The sequence below is a fragment of the Pseudorca crassidens genome, chromosome 3, assembly GCF_039906515.1.
Source record: "Pseudorca crassidens isolate mPseCra1 chromosome 3, mPseCra1.hap1, whole genome shotgun sequence".
In the NCBI taxonomy this organism is placed as follows: domain Eukaryota; kingdom Metazoa; phylum Chordata; class Mammalia; order Artiodactyla; family Delphinidae; genus Pseudorca; species Pseudorca crassidens.
Window position 1 is genome coordinate 113042778 of NC_090298.1, and position 20075 is coordinate 113062852.

The 20075-nt window shown below is 49.8% G+C and overlaps 1 long non-coding RNA gene across 1 annotated transcript in view; it reads left to right on the top strand.

Annotated features, from left to right (window-relative positions):
- The first annotated feature begins 16065 nt into the window (after positions 1-16065).
- LOC137220810 (uncharacterized) overlaps positions 16066-20075 on the top strand; it is a 46220-nt gene continuing 42210 nt past the window's right edge. The window contains exon 1 of the long non-coding RNA XR_010941804.1: positions 16066-16203. This is a non-coding gene — a long non-coding RNA (uncharacterized lncRNA). The remainder of the gene's footprint in view (positions 16204-20075) is intronic.

Genomic DNA, 20075 nt, shown 5'->3' on the forward strand with positions numbered 1-20075 from the left:
ACTCACAGAGTGGAGAGTGCATGTGAGGAGATGGGCCTCCCCAGCTCCCAGATAAGCCTCTGGACCCTTTGTTCCACAGGCTTCTGGGGTTAGTGGGATGGAATATTCTAGAGAAAGAGCATTTCCTCGCCAAATGCTTTAGGAGACACACTTGAAAGGCAATGAGGAAGGTGTGACTGGCGAGCTCCAGGCCACCCGCTCACCTTGGCAGCCCTACAGGGTGTCTGTTTCCCGGCAGCATCTCACAGGAAGCCAGGCAGCCACAACAGTGGGCAGGACCACGGGAGGGCTTGCACGGAGACAGGGAGAGACTTTGCAAGAGACTCTTGGCTCCTGGATGAAATACACCGGTCCCCTGGGCGGCCAGTGTGCTGCATTCACTATTTTTTATTGAATCGCCAGCTACACAGATGTGTCCGCCCACACAGGCTTTAAGAGGCCCAGTCCTAACCTTGGGCTCCACGGAGGGAGGGCTGCAGAGGGTCAAACAGAAACGACAGTCTTCACCTTGAGGTATATGAAGACGAAACCAGCTCCCCTGTTAGGACACTACTTAGGTATTTAGGGATATGAAATGGCTCTGGGAAATGGCTGCAAATATTAACATTAAGATTAGCATTCTATCAGCTCCCGTCTCCCTGCTTTGACTTCTGCTCTCTGGAAATTCATTATCCACCTGGCAGCCAGAATAGCTGACCACTCTGGCCCTACCACCTCCCACTCACCCTTCATGCCCTGCACTTGCATCTTCCTGCATCTCAAAAGCACCAGGCCTTTCTGGGCCTCAGGGCGGTTGTGCTAGCTGGTCCCTCTGCCTGGACCTCTCTTCCCCGATACTTTCAGGGCTGGCTGCTTCTTGTCACTCATGGGCCAACTCAATGGTCCCCTCCACAGAGAGGCCTTCCCCGAGCCCCTGTCCACAGTGGTAACCTTCCCTTCCCTCACAGTCACTCTTGAGCACATCGCCCTGCTCTCTCTGCTTCCCAGCATTCACCTCTCTTTGAAACTGTCATGTTTAATGACTTTTTTTTCTTGCTTATTGTCAGTCTCTCTCTACAAGAATAAAAGATCTCTGAGAGCAAGACCTGGCACCCAGCACAGAATATGTTCTCAATAAGTATTTGACAATGAAAGGAGCTTTGCTAAGTCTCCTAGGACCAGAGGATTACTTTTTCCCTGGGTTTTCCCCGCTGGCTTTGCAGGGTGGTGAACTGGAATGGAAGCAGCCTGACCTTCCTGAAGCTGATGTGCCAAAGCTATGCATGCACAGGCCTGGGTGACTTCTTTCTCTTCAGCCCCTGCTGGATTCTGACAGAGAGCTGCCTTCCACCCACAGGGGCCTCTCTCCAGCCTGCCTCGCACCTCGGGGCAGCTGTGCTGGCACCTTCCTCCCGCTGCCTGTGCTGGAGGTGGCTGTGTTTCCTCTTGGACCCCAGCCATGGGACAGATGCTTCTGGGAGCCTCTCTCTGATTCTGGCCACATGTTTTTGCTCCTGCCCCAACCTTCTTCCCAGGACACGGGCTCCAACAAATTCCCAGCAGCTCTGGGATGCAAGGGAGGCTGGTCTTAGTCTTTTGGAAAGAGAGAATTTGCTGAAGACTCAGCAAGAGTAGGATCTCTCCCTTCTTAACCGAGACAGCCTATCCTAACCCAAGAGGATACAAGTCTTGGCTCTCTAACCTGCCGTGACTTGAAGCAAATCCAGGGAAGAGATGCACCGATGAGAGCCCTGCGCCCTGCTGCAAAGGTGACCTCTCTGAGCCTGTTTCATCACCATAAAATGGGTGTAACAGTAATATCTATGCCCAAGGGCAATTTTGAAAAGCCAAGAATGCAGCATGTGCATGGAAAGTGCCTGGCACGAGCTCAGTGCAGAAATACCCAGGAACGCCATGGAGTACTAGGGGAATACAGAGCAGCAAGGCTACTAGGTAGGGACCAGACTGATTGGGCTCGCAGGGGATGAGTCAAAGAGGGGTGGGGCAGAACCCTCCTCCCCACTCCCAGCTGAGGACAAGGTAGGGCCGTGAGTCATGCCAAATTTGGTGGCGCTATCAGGAAGTACAGGAGCTCTGAGTGAGGAGGATCTAAGTCTCACTTTTCTTGGACCCCCTGTGACAAATTCTGTACCAGTTAGAGAGTAGGTGTGAATGAAGAGATAGATGTGCAGCAGTGAATTCCAGGAGGACAGGGATGCTCAGCGAATGCTGAATGAATGAATGAATGGAGAATCATAGTCTCCCCAGCCCCCTCACATCGCTGCTGGGCCCCTCCATCTGCATGCCAATTCAAACCCATGCCATGGAATGAGGGCAGGCCCTGGAGTACCTCTGGGGAGCAGGTTTTCACACAGAAGGAAACTCACCTAGGGAATGTCTGCCACACCACCCCAACTGGGACCTATTCGGGTGGCAGCTCCCTGCACACTTGTGGGAGGTCTACAGGTTCGCTCAGAGCTAGGCTGGCCCTTCCGTGCTGGAGAGCAGCTCTAGCCAACCCTTCCTACGTCCTGCCAGTCATTGTGCTGAGGAGTGTGGGGCTGGTCCCAGTTTACAGTGGACCTCCCCTCTGAGCCAGCACGGGAGAAGCCACTGTGGCCTGGAAGAGCAGGGAGGTGGGACTGGGACATGACACCTGGGGATGAGGGACTGGACAATTGGAGCCTCATCTCCCAGTGGCTACCTCAAGAAGAAGAGAAAGGTAACAGAGGATAATGGAAAGGCCTCTTTAATTTTGTTTGAAAAGAGAAAGAAGCAGAATGCCTAAGCGTGTAAAAAGCACTATTTAAATTTCTTGTCTGCAGCATATACTCGAACCTATAATTATGGCTTTGGGGGAAAAAAAGGATAATTATGAACATTTCTGGGCTCATGAAAGACACACAATTGACATCCAAAATTATTTGAGTTAGAAATGATGCTGAAATGAGTCTCTTTTAAGGAGACCCAGAGGAAAAGAACTTTGCTTTTTAAAAACTCTTAAGTTCTGGATTAACCCTGGATGTCACAGGTCATCTCAGGTAATGCTTCACTCCTTGAGAAGGAGGTGACACACAGGCTGCCCCCTCTGCAGTGCCGGTTCAGCTTGGCCTCCAAGGGCCAGACTTCTTGGGCTTGGTGAGTGGTGGTTTTGGGGACTTCCCACAAACGGTGGTCACCAAGAACCCTGCTGGCCGTGTGTTCTGCTGAGGTAGCCACCCTGCCCCAGGCTGCTCAGGACACCAAGGAGCAATCAGAAACCTTTGATCCATTGGTTTCCTCAGGATATGGCGCGACTCTGAAGTCAGACTATTCAGACTCAAATCTCTATACCATATGGCTCACCAGCTGTGTGACCTTGGCACATCCCTGCCTCTCTTTGGAGACGTTGGACCAGTAGATTATGGGCGACTGGAAAGCCTCCTTTGCCACAGGCTGGACCCTGCCCTTCCTTGAGTCCCAGCTGCACCCTGTCATCCCGTGTGCCAACACCGTGATAAGAACGCCGAGTCTGATGTAATAGGAGGGTAGACCAGGTATATGACAGGTGTGCCAGCAGAGACAGCAGGGCACTGAGGGTTTCCGAGAGAGAATACCCCAGTAGCCTTCTCCCGGGGCCCAAGAGATGGCCATCCCTCGTGCATCCCTGAAGTGATGAGAACCCATTGCACAGGCCCTAGCTGTCACGAGCGCTTCTAGGAGCAGGCTCTCAAAGGCTGGGCTGCAGGCATTTGCTCCTAACAGCACAGCCTTTGAGGGCCTCCCCCCATGGTTGCATGAGGAGCCCATCCGCTCATGACCTCCCGCTGCCTCTGACCCAGGCTCCTGTATCACTCCGCCCCTGGACCTGCTGCCCTAACTGTCCAGGCTCTCCCCGGGCCGTGTGGAGGGCTCTGACATCTGCTGCAAGCAGACCTTGCCATCTTCAGGAATGTCTGCATCCCAGCCCTGAGGAACTTGCTAAACCACGCCATCTTCCAAGTCGTCAGTGCAAGGAGGCCTCTGAGAACCAACTCAAGGGGGCAGGGCTCACCTGGCATCCTTAGTGGTCCTACTAAATGCCTGGGCTGGGACCTGCTATGGTTCCCAGGGCTGCTGTAAGGTCACACTGTGGTTTTCTGAGTTAGGAGTTGGAAGCTCAGTGCCCCCGGGTGGACATGGGGAAGTCCACATAGCTGTTTATCTGGCTCGTGGTTCTTCAGCCAGCCATTTGTGGCCCGTGGTCATTCGGTGGTGACTCTGATCATTCAGCCATGACTCTAACAAAGGCTTTTTCTTAGAACTGATATTATCTCTTCAGCCTGAGGCTTAAGTGAAGTCTGATCTTCTAAAGGATCTAGAGTGTTCCCTCAGTGTTTATGGCTCTAATCAATACAACTGTTTTAAAAAATAACAATTGGAGATGGATCATACACCTAAATGTAAAATCTAGACTCAAAAAGCTCTAGGAAAAAAAGATGACTATCTTCACAGCCTTGGTGTAAGCAAGATTTTTAGACAAGATACAAAAAGCACTAACCATAAAGGGAAAGAATAATGATTTGTTGTCAAAGCTAAAAGTTTCTGCTTATCATCGTCAAAAGATACTGTTAAGAAAATGAATGGGTAAGCCACAGAAGGGAAACTATTTGAAATACACGTAGCTGATAAAGGAATTATATTCAGAATATATCAAGAACTTCTACAGATCAAAACAAAAAGACAAGCCAATTTTAAAACTGAGAACGGAAATCTCACAAAATAAGATATACGAATGGCCAATAAGCACGTGAAAGGATGCTCAACATCATTAGTCATCAGGGAAATGCAAATTGAAACCACACTGAGATATTGTTTCTCACCCAATACAATGGCTAAAATTAAAAAAGGGCTGATTACACCAAATGCTAGTGAGGGTGTGGAGCCACTGGACCTCTCGTACATTACTGGTGAGAATCTAAAATGATACAGCCACTTTGGAAAATGGTTTAGCAGTTTCTTATAAACATATATATATGTCTGTTAGCATGACTGACACCATCTTGGGCCTGTTTGTTTCCTCCTATGCTTCCACTGACCATACCCAGGGCTGTACTATGTAAATCTCTTCTCTGTCATCAAGGGCTTTGTAGTTAATACTGTTTAATGATCGTTAGGTCTGGGTGGCCTCTATGCTCTGTTAGTCTCCAAACAATGATGAAGACCTTCCCTGGCCTATTCCCAGTGCCCACGAGACTAGCTACCTGTTCATAAATCTTGACGTAGGAATGTACGTGTAGGTGCCCACGAGACTAGCTACCTGTTCATAAATCTTGACGTAGGAATGTACGTGTATGGCACCTACACCCATACCATCGATTAACTATAAAATTGTCCCAGTGGCCCCTTGGCAGTGTGGAGTGCAGCTGCGAATGCTGCTGGATGGCTGTCTGCCCGATCCCGCTCTGTTAGGTACGTTAAACTAACCCATTCACTACATGGAGCTGCCTGCCTTGTTTTTTGGTCTCAAGGTCCCGTCTCAGTTCTGTGGGAGATGTTTGTTCCCTCTGCCCTCCAACAATATATCTATTCTATGACCCAGTGATTTCACTCCTAACTGTTTACCCAAGAGAAGTGAAAACATATGTTCACATGGAGATTTGTACAAGAGTGTTTATAATAGACTTTATTATAATAGCCCTAAACTGGAAATAAACCAAGTGTTCATCAACAGAAGAATAGATTTTTTAAAAAGTGATATATTCATACAATGGCATACTACACACCAATAAAACCCAGCAAACTACTAACACCTACAACAACATGGATGAGCCTCAAAAACATTATCCTGAGCAAAAAAACCATAGACATAGAAGAATAAGTCCAGGGAACATACTATATGATTCCATTTATATGAAGTACTAGAATGAGCAAAGGTCGTCTAAGATGATGGAAATCAGAAAATGGTTGCCCCTGGGAGCAGGGAGACAGAAATTGACTGGAAAGGAGTATGAGAGACCCTTCTGGGGTGATTGGCATTGTCTCATATCTATACCTTGTCTTACATGATGGCTACATAGGTTTATACAGTTTATACAGGTTTATATTGCCAAAACTCATCAAATGCAACACTTAAGATCTATGCATTCTATTTTATATAAAATTTTATATATTTCATGGCTCAATTTAAAAATATCAAGAGCGGGACTTCCCTGGTGGCGCAGTGGTTGAGAGTCCGCCTGCCGTTGCAGGGGACCCTCTGCCGATGCAGAGGGTTCGTGCCCCGGTCCGGGAAGATCCCACATGCCACGGAGCAGCTAGGCCCATGAGCCATGGCCGCTGGGCCTGTGCGTCTGGAGCCTGTGCTCCACAACGGGAGAGGCCACAACAGTGAGAGGCCCGCGTACCAAAAAAAAAAAAAAAAAAAAGAGCCAGCATTTATTGAACATATACCCTGTGCAGGATTGTGAAAGACTGCCTATTAATGAACTCAGCAGTGATCACAACCTAGAGGGGTAGGACCCATCATGACCAACCTTCTTATCTGTGGGGTTGCAGAGACCATTAAGTGGAGGAAGCAGAACCTAAATCCCGTGGCCTGAGGACTTATTCACTCTAATCGTCTCCCATTTTGTTATCTCTGCCTCCCCATCAGCATTTTTCACGTGGCACATAGAAAATGGTGTTGGACTGAAAATGTGGATTTCAGGCATCGTCAGTTATTGAGTGAACGTGTGCTAAACATCAGGCACTGTGCTGGGGCTGAGGAGAAGCCGTGAACAAGAGGGGTGCCAGCTCAGGAGCCACAGTCTGGAAAGGTCTGCGCAGGTAGGCATCTGGTCTCCCTGAGTGTTTGCTACCCCGCTGCTACCCCTGGATGGCTTCTGGGTCCAGCCTTAGGTTTTATTTTCTGTTGCTTCCCAAGGCTCCACCCTGGTTCCGGAGGGAACTCTGGTTGGAAATTCTTCCCTTGATGTGCAGGTGCCCTTTTATCTTCACAGGCACTGGTTCCAGAAGCAGGTCAAAGCACAGGCACCCTGTCAGAGAGAGACAGTTCTCAAGTTCCCTCAGGCTGCAGTGCACACCTGGGCTCCCCACCTCGGGGTCTCTGGGGGATGTTCTGCCAGCAGCAGCACAGTAGATGCCGCTTGTGCACATGCTCTGAGGCCCAGGCCTACCCTTGCTTTCAGTTTCTAAACACAGGTTTGGTGCAGGTTGAGACATTATGGCCCCCATAAATCACGGGGAGCCGGGGCCTTAGGGAGCTTGCTTTCCTGCCTTGGAATCGACAGGCAGCTCTGCTGGGTCCTGTCCTGCCTACAGATCCGGTGATGGGCATCCTTCCTTCTCGTCTGCACAGAGTCACCTGGAGACCCACAGCTTTCCCCATTCCCAGTGTGTTCCCGGCCACCAGCCTCAGCAGCCGGTGGGCAGTGATGCCCACCTGCCTGAGAGTTTGGGCCATTGGGCCCCTCATCAAGATACCTGAGTGACCTATCCCCTGCCACCTCCCCTGGTCCACTCAGTCCAGGCTGTGCACCACCTTGCTTTCCCTGCACCATCTCTGGTCACTGGCAATCAAAGGCCTCAGCACACAGCTAAAGATGGGTTCATCTGGGGGTCATAGGCTGAGGTTTAACACCTTCAGATCTTATGAGATTTTTTTCTAATCATTGCCTCTGTTCTCACTCACCTTGGGATCACAGTAAGCCAGACAACCTGACAGGGACACTTGGTGACCTTCTGGGAGCAGTATGTTGAAGGGCGTAACCCCTACTACTACCACCAGCACACACACATCTTGAGCCCTAACTTGCATATTACAAAGCCCTTTGCTGCACATATTGTCACTCAGTCCTCATGTCATCTGGTAAGGAACACAACGAGGGACGCTTACTCTCACATTTAGAGGAGAAAGTGGGCTCCAAACTTTTGGTAGCTTGGCCCATGTCCTGTGGTGGTGTCTGAGCTGACAGACAGTGGTTCAGACAGACAGCCCTGACTCCCTGTCCCCAGAGCAGGGCCTCACGTGGTCCAGATTCGGGCATTCCTCACACACATGTATTACCATGGACCGATAGGCTGTATGGGGTGTTTCCTGGGATGTACCCAAGATATACCCAAGGTGGGGCCCAGCACGATCAAGACAGAGTCTGGCCCCTGCCAGCTCATCTTCCACACAGAAGCTAGGGTGATTGTTTTCTTCCAAAAAATTAATCTGACCATGTCACTCTCCTGCTTAAAGCCCTTATTGTGTGCTCAGCGCTGGGCTCCATGCTTTGTATGTTTATGTCTTCAATCCTCACAGCAGTCCTATGAGATAGGTGTTAGGACTTCGACGTGCAGATGAGAAAGATGAGTCTGGAGATGCTGCCTTTACTAACTTGCCTCCAGCACTGTGACAGAACACGTTTCTGTTGTTTTAAGCCGCTGGTTTGTGACTTTGTTACGCAGCTTTATGAAACCAATACACGATCTTACTCTTACAGTGGGGAGAGTCTGGGCCATGCCCATGGGTGCTATATTCTCTTCCTGGAGATGTTCAGTGCCCATCTGTATATGAAAGGCTCCGAGAAGTCCCAAAGCCAGGAAACCTGTTCAACATTTTTAATCAAGTATTTTCCAAACAAACTTGATCTTGAGACTCCTGTCTCACAAAACACCTTTTAGCTGGTGTGAAGCTGGGGCTCCAAGGAGCACGCTTTGAGAAATGCTGTTAAATGCCAAACAGGCCTCCTTTCTGGATACATGCAGGGAAAAAATGCCTTCCTGATTGGACCTGCCTGAGCTTTTTCATCACTTCTGACAACCCTTCGCCACTCTCATTAGCCCTGGAAAAAAAAAAAACAACTCAAGAAATTTAAGCACTATAGAAATGGCTATGAAAATGTCATTCACAGTGAGCAGTGAACAAGATGGTAATATTTTATATCAGGCAGGGACCCACAGGCAGAAATAGCAGAGGCAGACGCGCGGGCTTGTGTTAAAGTCTGAGATCTGGAGGAATTTCCCCAAAGGCAAACCTGGAAACTTCAATCGCTACTAAGGGATGCTTTTCGCGCCTCAGTCTCCAAGCCAAGAATGTCTCAGGGATAACGGCACAAGGCAGCCCAGCCAGGCCTCCCTTTGGTTCAGTCAGAGGGTGAGAACAGCAGTTTCTCACCCTCTTCAGCTGCAGATGCCAAGGTCAAGGATGAACCACACACTTGCTTAGTCTGCAAGGAGCTGTTTGCACCCCGACCCCACTGTGTTGTAACAGGGTGGGCATTTTTTTTAAATTAATTAATTAATTTAGGCTGTGTTGGGTCTTCATTTCTGTGTGAGGGCTTTCCCCAGCTGCGGCGAGCAGGGGCCACTCTTCATCGCGGTGCGCGGGCCTCTCACTATCGCGGCCTCTCTTGTTGCGGAGCACAGGCTCCAAACGCACAGGCTCAGTATTTGTGGCTCACGGGCCCAGTTGCTTCGCGGCATGTGGGATCTTCCCAGACCAGGGCCCGAACCCGTGTCCCCTGCATTGGCAGGCAGATTCTCAACCACTGCGCCACCAGGGAAGCCCCGGTGTGGGCATTTTTAAAGCAAGCTCAAGTAATGCACCTGACATCCAGCTGCCCACATTCTTCCCTGCCGTCCGTCCCTGCCTGGCTAACTTCCCTGACTCTGCAGTCTACTGTGTCCCCCTGCTGTACTCTCCCCAAGCACCCTGGATGTCCTCCTTAGAGCCGCTGACACCACGCTGTGACATGCTCAGTGGCTCCATCCAGAATGGAATGGTCATAGTCACCTCTGTGTCCTCAGCACCCAGCACAGTGTCTGGCCGATGGGACATCTTTGCTCTTCTCTAGATGCTTCCTCAGTCCCCACTGCCACGCCCTTGAGCATCCTTTCCCTGTATGCCAGCCCCCCAGATCTGAAGGGAAATGGTTGCAGAATCACCAGCACCCGTGAGCGAGCACCCTTCCAGTGATCTGTACACAATGCCAGGCTCAGTGTTTGGTTTTTACAGCAGGCCACACTCTTGCAAACATTTCCATCCTGAGATGTGGCAAATATCTGTGTCAATTGGCACCGTTCAGTTAGCGTTCCAGCTGTCACATCCATTTTGGACCTGGCTTGAAGTCATGAAGAAGGCTTAGGTTTTAGTGATGGGTCTGTGCACTGCTCCAGGCTAAGGAGGCTCAGGGGTGGAGAGCAGCCTCTGCTGCCCACACCGGGGTCCAGCTGGAGGTCTCCTTGCTGTGGGGCTTTGCTGTGGGACGCAGTCTCTGAATATGTATATTGGTGGCAAATCAGGTGAAAAACAAGGATGTTTTCTTAACCATCTCAACCTCTAAGTTACATCCGATCCCCAACCCCAGTCCTGCCCTTAACTAGAGCAGGTAGATTCTGGATTAGCTATCTAGGGGACAAGGCAGTTTATAACTAGTCTTCTCCCAGGCTCTGAGCTTTCCAGAGATCTTCCTCGTGCATCAGCAATACAGATTCTTGTCAAATATTGAGTAGGATGGTGGCAACTTCCCCATTTTGAAGAAGAGAAAACTGAGGCCCAGAGATGTGTGGTCATTTCGGTAAATTCACAGCCTCAGGACTTCCGACTTTTGGGTCAGTGCTATTCAGCTAGTTACTTTAGGGGACATGTATAAGGGTCAAACTGGATCAAAATTAGCTAGGTTTTTGTTTGTTTTTTTCTTTGTTTTCTATGTACTGTGTTCCAGGAAGTATGTAAAGAGCTTTTGTGAATTATCTCATTTAATTCTTCTATTAACTCTTTCAGGTATTATTATTATCCCCATTTTATAGATAAGGAAACAGAGGGACTGAGAGGTTAAATAACTTGTCCAGCATCACACAGCTAATACATGGCAGAAGCAGGATTCAAACCCAGCACTGGCTGATGGAAAAACTACGCTCTTAACTGAGTTTTCTGGCAGCTTCCAAATAAATATGTAGATAGCTCTCTGGTGTCAGGCAGACTGCAGCCTGCAGTCTAGGTTGATGATGCAAGCCCACCGGTGTCCCTGACTGCCGTTCAGGTGTTAGGGGCTGGGAGGATGGCTGAGGGTGGCCTCTGATATAGGTGGGCATGGCTGGGATGGTTAAAGGGGCGCTGGGGGCTGCCAGGAGCACTCTTGGCCGAGAGTAGATGACCTGAGCCTGGGAGGGATTGATCAGTGTTTCTGGGGCCCTGACTCCCCCCTGCCAGGCTCTGGAATCCCTTCCTGTTGTCATGACCACAGTCTTCTTCGCAGGCCTGTGCTCAGGCCCTTGGTCTGGACCACCCGATTCAGAGCTCCTGATCTGGTTTAGGGCCTGCACTTTCTAGATCTGACTCAGAGAGCAGCGCCCCATGCAGGGTGGGCAGCTGCCTTTGTGGCAGTCTCAGAGCTGCTGCTCAGCGAGAAGGCAGCCCCAGCACGTAGCAGTGGCGGGTCTTGGGTATGTTCTACAGCTTCTCGGAGCTGTGGTTTCTTCATCCCGAAAGTGGGAATATTCACATTTCTCTCCCGAGTCATTGTGAGGAGTTCGTGAGGTAATATATGAAGGCAACTAGGACACAGCAGATATTCCCCACCTCTTAGCTCAGAGATCACTTGATAATGATGAGTGATGATGACGATGGTGGTGACGGCAGTGGCAAGGATGACAAAGCACGGGCTCTGTACCCAGCAGGTCCCAAACCGTGCTAGATAGACTGTCATTTCGTGCTCAGAAAAACAGAGGACGGGACAAAACTGCCTGGACACAGTGTGGGCTGGGGTCATCCTGATAGTTTGTATCTGGGCTCTGGCTCCTGCACACTGACTTTGAACAAGCAGCTTAGCCTCTCTGAGCTGATCCGCTCAGAACGTTTACCAGCAGCACGAGCACTGGGCCTTCACTCCCAGGAGATGCCCTAGGCCTTCCCAGGGCATCGGGATGTCAGTGGCTCCTCATGGGTGACTGACCCCCGTGGCACAGTCGTACATCCTGGCAGGGTGGCAGAGGCTGCTCTTGAGGGTGTGCTGGCCTGGCTGGAACACAGATGAATCTGTGCAGCCACTGCCCACTTTGTTCTCAGGAGTCAGTCACCCTGCAACCACTCTCTTTGAACTCAGCTGTCTCATTCCAGCTGCCCAGCTGGCCATCAGTCCAGCCCTTTCTTTTCCAAGACAGTTTCCTGTCTGTGAGAAGCTGCCCAGCATCTGAGGCCAGACCCCCCTGCCTGTTACACCTGGCACCTGGGTAAATATGGCCTGTCTGCTGGCCACTTCCCCAGGGCAGGGCCTGGCTCTAGGCTGGGCAGCCTGGAGGGAGATGTGTGTCCTGGGCCTCCTGGGCCCCTGGTGACTTGTGCCGAGCGCTGAGGGTCCAAAGGTGATTCAGACCCTCTCTCCCATGGGATTGGGGGTGGAAGGTACAATAGAGTGAGGGTAGGATATCTCAGATAAACCTCCATTCAAATCCTGGTTCTGGGGCTTCCCTGGTGGCGCAGTGGTTGAGAGTCCGCCTGCCGATGCAGGGGACACGGGTTCGTGCCCCGGTCCGGGAAGATCCCATATGCTGCGGAGCGGCTGGGCCCGTGAGCCATGGCCGCTGAGCCTGCGCGTCCGGAGCCTGTGCTCCGCAACGGGAGAGGCCACAACAGTGAGAGGCCTGTGTACCACAAAAAAAAAAAAGAAAATCCTGGTTCTGCTACTCACCAGTGTATGAAGACAGACACTTATATTCTTCTAGCCTCAGTTTCCCCATATATGAGCTGGGTTAACAATATTACCCATATCAGAGGATGGATGGGAACATAAAATGCACTTAGCACACAGCCTAGCACATAATAAATACTCAGTATTTACCACGCATCAGCCATCATTGCTCTTCTGCATGGAGAGGCTCCTGGTTTACAAGGTGATGGACAAACAGACAAACTCAGGGTGGCTAGACCAGTGCTCTAGGGGAAGCAAGTGCTGGATGCAGTGGGAGCACTGGAGAAGGGGCCCCTAGAGCCACGTGGACATCCAGAAGGTACCGCCCAGGATGAGGCTTAAAGGAGGAAGAGCTCCCAGGAGGATGAAGATGTAAGGGGCTCAGTCCCTCCCTCAAGCTGCTGATGTGTGGCTGTGTCTCATCTCCCCAGAAACGACAGGCAGGGACACTATGACAAGTGTCCTCAAAGAGCTGAGGGGACACCGTGGGGCAGTGATGGGCAAGGGCAGCAGCCAGTTTTGGCTTTAATGATCAAGAAAAGCTTCATGGGGGAAGGAAAATGTGTGATGGATTCAACAACAGCTAGTGTTTGAACATGTAGACAGAGGAACGCACAAAGAGAATATGGTGAATGTGGGAGGTGTGGGTGTGCGTGTACAGTGAGTACACTCTGGGCTGGGGTCCCCCTGGTGAAGTGTGAGGGGGCCAGAGCTGGGGAGGGGGCAGGTCCACCCGGAGCAGTGGGTGGGAGACTGGCCAGGGTGGCACCCTTTATTCATGTCCTTTTGGGCACGACCCTTGTGTTTGGAGACTCTGAGCCCACGGTCCAAGTGCTACTGAGGAGGGGTGGTCCTTGGCGGGGGGTGGGGGGGGGCCTGACCGCATCTGATTGGCCAGCTCTGCAGCCCAAAGAGGCTGCCCTGTGGGGCTTGGCCCCTGCTGACCTCTCTTTCTGGCCTCGTGTTGCATCTCCGCTGCTCACTTTCTAGCCCTTTTCCTCCCCCATCACCAGGCCTCTGCTTTCCCTCGGTGGTTCCTCACCCACATTTTCCCTTCTCAGTGCTCAGCCTCTCTCTTCACCCAGTTGCTCAGACCCCCATCCCAGGAGTTGTCCTTGATTCTGCTCTTCCTCTACCCCTCCACTGTCAGCAAGTCCTCTACCTCCAAAAGCTTCCCAAGTCTGACCTGCTCTTTCCCTCTCCCCTGCTGACACACTGGTCCAAGTTGTCCTCACCTGCTGCCTCAAAAACTGCAGGGATCTCCAATCTGATCCACCAGCCACCATTCTTATCCCCTAATGTCTCTTCTCCTCACTGCAAACCAGAGCATTCGTGGCATCCCTCTCTCTCCACTCAGAGTAAACTCCAAGCTCCCTGCGAGGCCTGCAAGGTCCTGCATGATCTTCCCTGCCTGGCCCACCTCCCTGATCTCAGTTCCTACCTCTCTCTCCTGCTTGCTGCCTTTCAGCCACTTTGGCCTCTTTGTTGTTTCTCATATACCCCCAAGCACACTCCTGCCTCAGGGCCTTTGCACTTGCTGTTCCCTCTGCGTGGAGCACTTCCCTGAGATACCCTCATGGTTCACTGCTTCCCTACACTCAGGTCCCTGCTCCCATGTCACCTCTTCAGAGATGCCTCCCGTGACCCCCTTAGCTAAAGCAGCCTTCCCATCCCTATCTTTCCTAACATCCTGTTTTTTTTTGGTCTCGTAGCTCTTATCAGTCTGAAATGATCTCAAATATTTGTCCATGTGTGTATTGTCTGTTTCCCTGCTAGCCCATGAGGTCATGGGGACAGGGGACCAGGCCTGTCTTGTTGATTTCCGGACTGCAGGGCCTGGCACGGAGCAGGCTTCATAGCAGAAGGACAGTAAATATGGGTTGAGTGACGGATGGTGCTTGAGGCCTGGGTGCCTGGGGCTGAGCTCGAGGAAAGAGGGTAGGGCCTGGGCAGTTGGGATTTGGGCTGGGACATCCTTTTCTTTTTGGCCCCATGCTGCTGAGACTTGGACCTTCCAGCCTCCCAGGCGGCAGGGACTGGGGAAAAAGAATATAGATTATATATGGGTTCCTTTTTAGTTTTTTAATTTTTTATTATAGAAACTGGCAAACATCTGCAAAAGTAGAGAGAACAGGATAATCCATACCTGTGAAGATGACACTTGCTTTGCTGAAAGTTGGTGAAATGCCGTTTCACTGGATAGTGTTTTCAGTTAGGTCGCATGACTGTCCTGCCAAGGTGATTTTGTTATTACAAAACTCCATTTTGAGAAGAAAATAGCACACAGCGGATTTTGCTCCGCATACTGAAAATCTTTGTAAATTGAGATCTCAACCAACAACTCTTTGAGGTGACAGTAAAATAAAAATCCCTGTCACCTCCTCGGGTGCCCCAGCTCCCAGATGCACACCGGCTGCCCACTCAGCCTGCCCAGCCTGAGAACTCACCTGCCTCTGGGGAAAGAGCTAGCATCAGAGTCTGGACTCCCCAGGTTCAGGCTCTTGGGCCAGTTCCTCCAGCCCCACCCAACTTCAAGACCAACTCTCTGGCCAGGTTTCCCACTGAATTTTGTTGGAAGCTATGGGAAGACCCCAGCTAGAGGCCAAATCTTAATCCATAAGTCTTCATTTGCATACGTTAGTGAGCAGGAGAATTGCCAGCAAGCTCAATATGAATCCAGAGTCCTGTGCCCCGCCTCAGAGGTTCTGTGTCAGTATATAAGGGGCAAGGCCCTGGAGTCTGCGTTTTAATAAACCAGCCCCAGTGCTTTTGAAGCAGGGGGCCCTGGACCGTATTCCAGAGGCACTGCTCTGCTGAGAGGTTCACTGTGGTGGTTAAAAGGCACCGTTATTTGTTGGAAATCCTGAGTTTGAATCTTGGCTTACTATGTACTTAGCCTTTTTTGGACTTAAGTTTTCTCCTTTTTTTTTTTTTTTTGTGGTACGCGGGCCTCTCACTGTTGTGGCCTCTCCGGTTTCAGAGCACAGGCTCCGGATGCGCAGGCTCAGCAGCCATGGCTCACGGGCCCAGCCGCTCCACGGCATGTGGGATCTTCCCGGACCGGGGCACGAACCCGTGTCCCCTGCGTCGGCAGGCGGACTCCCAACCACTGCGCCACCGGGAAGCCCCTAAGTTTTCTCCTTTTTAAATGGAGATAAAAATAATATCTACATCATATGGTTCCTAAGGGTTATGTAAGATAATACTTAAGAGCTCAGCATGGTGCCAGGAACATTGTAAGTGCTTAGTTCATGTTGGCTGCTATTATTATTACTATTATTTCCCACCATTCCTCAGTGAACATCTGCTTGCTTCCCCAACACACATCTTTCCCAAGAACACCATCAGCTGGATCTCTGGGTTAAAAAAAAAAAGCCCTGATTTGCAGCATTTACCAGTTCCTGTGGTGTAAATACTCCCACCGTGGCCAACTTAAAGTTCCTAATGTGATGACATTGACCATGGAGTTGGGACCAGGTGTGCACAGCTGGCTGGTATGTGCCGGTACGAGCTGGCTCCGGGGCACCACCACCAAGTCTGTCTTCACTGTGAGAACCTGAGTACTTTGTCCTGGCTTCAGCTGGAGCTGGTAAGTCCAAAGGGCTGTGAGCAGAGTCTGATGTAATTGCTACCGTCTGCTGCAAGGGGCAGCTGGTTTTCGCAGTTTTGCTATCTGTGTGTACTCATAGCTAATGCAGGAAATGGTAATTGTAGCCTCAAATTACTGTCACTTGGAGCCCAGAGCAGACATGATATTCAAAGGGCAGAGATGGCTCCAACACGCTAATATTTACCATTTGTCATGGACCGCATGAAAGGGTGTGAGGCCTCTGAAGCCGCTGCTGTCTCCTCTGCTGGTTCTGGTTTTGTTTTGTTTTGATCACTGAGAAAAGCAGACTTATGTTGTGAAACAAGTGGGGGTCTTGGAGCCAGACTGTCTGGGATCAAATCCCAGTACTGTCATGTAACAGTTGTGTGACCTTGGGTCAGTTAGCCAACCTCTCAGATGCTCGGTTTGCTCCTCTGTAAAGTGTGCGTATTCATGAATACATTGCAGACTGTTGTGAGAACTAGCTGTGACGTGTGTCATGTGCCTAGGATAGGGCCTGGCAAAGAAGAGCAGCTCAACAAATAGGAGCTAAGTTACGGCTATTCCTGGGAGGAAGGTGCTGCCCACGTGGCCTTTCTGAAGCTGTTCTTTACCCAGGAGTTTAGAAACTAGCTGAGAATCCATCCTTATTTGTACAGGGGACAGGGTAGACAGTTTTCATAATGGCAAATTTCAAACATTTCATTTCTTCTTCAAAGTGATCTTTTCTACACAAAGTTCTTTCCTATTAACCCATCATGTGAAAGAAGCTGGGTGGAGTTTTGTTTTGTTTGTTTGTTTTTTTGCCAAATTTGGAAGCTATCTTTGGGATGCTTATATAAAATATAAAATAGATGGTTACATGCCACTTAGAGGCCTGGCCGTAAAATATGAAAGGCTCAGGGATGGTGGAGCCACACAGGGGAAGGAGCCTGGATGCCTGAGTTTCCTCTTGAGGAGAACAATGCAGGAAAGCAGGCCAACCAGAAATATCCACTGTGGATTTTCTGCAAGTGAGAAATAGGCCTTTTCTGTGTTAAGCCATTGAGAGGTGAGCTATTCTCTTACAGCAACTAGCATTAGCCGACACTGACTAATAGCAATCGTATAAGTAAAACACACTCTGAGAAGCCTAGGAACCACTCAAAGAGACGGTCAGTGATAGTCCAAGCAGCTAAACTGAGGTCCAAGAAGAGCTGCCACGTTCCTCCATTGTCTTAGATGTACAGCAGCAGTAAAAAGATCTGGACAGAGGAACCCTAACGTGAAAGACACAGGGTTGAATCCAGTTATGGTCTGTCCCAAGCCACACCAGTTGTGTTAGCTAGTTTAGAATAAAACACAAAGGTCTTTTCATGGTCCTGAGTTCTCTCCTGCTGTTCAGTCTGAGGGGAACTAAGGTTGGCAGACATGAGGCTTGCATGGAGTTGATGATATTCAGCTCTGTGTGCATTATCCGTGTCCCCAGCCCATGGGAGAATTGCAGCCCTCTCCAGTGTTGGCCTGGCAGGTTCCTTTGGCCTCCTATGTGGGTGTGAACTAACCATGCAGGGGGGTTCTCAGGAATGCCTTCGAAGGATCTGCTATTTTCATGCAATCTGGGGGAAGGAGAGGAAAGCTTCAGTGCTAAAGGCCTCTAGGAAGAGTGTCCCTGAGAAGTAGAGTCCCCAGCATCTCCTTTCTCTCACCAATCCTCTTCGTTCACTTCAACGCTCTCCCTCCCTATAGGCCCAGGAACGTATAGGACCTGCACAGACAAAAAACAGAGGCCTACTTTCAAATTGCTACTGACCCCACAAAACTCTTCCCAGCATGTTAAAAATCTGTCTGTCCTTTTGTGCCCTCTCCTCATTGCCTGCACCATATTCTTCAGTTACCTGGAGTTGGTACCTCAAGATTGCGGTTGTCTCCTGGACCCTCCTTCTGTGCAGTTTATTCAGTGCCAAGCCCTGGTAGTTCTCCCTTTGCAGATTCCTCCTGGGTCCTTCTTCCTAACTTCCACTCCTGCCGCCTCCGTGGGCCTTGAGCTTTCTCACCTGGGCTGTTGCAACCACCTCCTTACTGGCCCCCCTGCTTCCAGCATCCCTCTCCCACCTCTTCCCACCCAGGTACCCTGCAGGCTGTACTCTTCATTGTACCCCCAAAGCACAATGCTCCCAGCTCCTCGCAAGTCTGCTTGAAAACTTTCCACGTCTTTCTTGGCTGTGACCCTGAATTGTCGATGATTTTCAATGGAATCAGAGCATCCTTTGTTCCAAAATTTTCTCATTATTTTCTTTCCATGGGATTGTAGAAAACATCTCCCATCAGGCACACCCTACTGTTTTTGTGAAAATTATAGGCTGCAAATAACTGCTTAAGTCAACTGCCAGAGGAGGTACTCTCTTCAGAGGGAAAATTCCAGCTGTTGAACAAGTTTATGGGCTTTATTTTTAGAGCAAAGAGTTCATCAAGTGAAGAAGAGAATTTTCCAGGTGCCCCAGCTCCATTCTTATTGTAAAGCACATGTGTTTGAGTGGGCTACTTCTTTCAAGGGCAAATTTATGACCCCAGTACATATCCACCCCCTCTTTGGGCCCCTTCTGCAGCCTTACAGTAGACACTTTGGAGAACACACAGAGAGAAACAAAGACAAGAGAGGAGAGAGGGCCTGAAGAAGGGGCCACACCCCACCCCACTCCTCCTGAGATCTGATGAGTTCCCTGCCTCAGGCTCTGAGTTGATGCTTTGTCCTAGGATAATGTCTGGCTTAAGCCAGTTTGTTCCCTGAATCTGAACAGTCTCAAGTGAGACCCATCGAAGACCAGCTTCCTCCCCTTGTACACTTGTAGGGAGAAGAGGGTACCCAGAAGAAGCTGCCCGAGATCTGTGCTCAATCCAGGCCAGCCTCTTGCCCCTGGGACAGCCTGTCTTTCCACAAAGCATCTGGGACACAGCTGAGGAGCCCATGAAGTGTGTGCACCTGTCCCCTCCTCCAGACCTCACCTCCCTCAAATGCCCCTGTGCCTCACTCTGTCCTGTAGATGGTTAGACCATCCTCAGTGGCCGCCACTGAGGGAGACCCCATATTCTAGAACTTGCCCATTGTCAGGCAACCCCCTCAAAATTTATCCATCCTGTGTTCTTCTCCCCCCAAATCCTGCAGTCAGCTGATTGAATAAACTAAGTAACATTTTGGATTTAATGAACAGTAATCGCTCAGCATTAACCTAATACCTTGTTATTCAAAATGTGGCCACACACCTTATCTCTGATAAAGGAGGCAAGAATATACAATGGAGAAAAGACAGCTTCTTCAATAAGTGGTGCTGGGAAAACTGGACAGCTACATGTAAAAGAATGAAATTAGAACACTTCCTAACACCATACACAAAAATAGACTCAAAATGGATTAAAGACCTAAATGTAAGGCCAGACATTATAAAACTCTTAGAGGAAGACATAGGCTGGACACTCTATGACATAAACAACAGCAAGATCCTTTGTGATCAGCCTCCTAGAGAAATGGAAATAAAAACAAAAATAAACAAATGGGACCTAATGAAACTTAAAAGCTTTTTCACAGCAAAGGAAACCATATAAAAGATGAAAAGACAACCCTCAGAATGGGAGAAAATATTTGCAAATGAAGCAACTGACAAAGGATTAATCTCCAAAATATACAAGCAGCTCATGCAGCTCAATACCAAAATAACAAACAACCCAATCCAAAAATGGGCAGAAGATCTAAATAGATATTTCTCCAAAGAAGATATACAGATTGCCAACAAACACATGAAAAGATGCTCATCACTAATCATTAGAAAAATGCAAATCAAAACTACAGTGAGGTACCACCTCACACCAGTCAGAATGGCCATCATTAAAAAAAT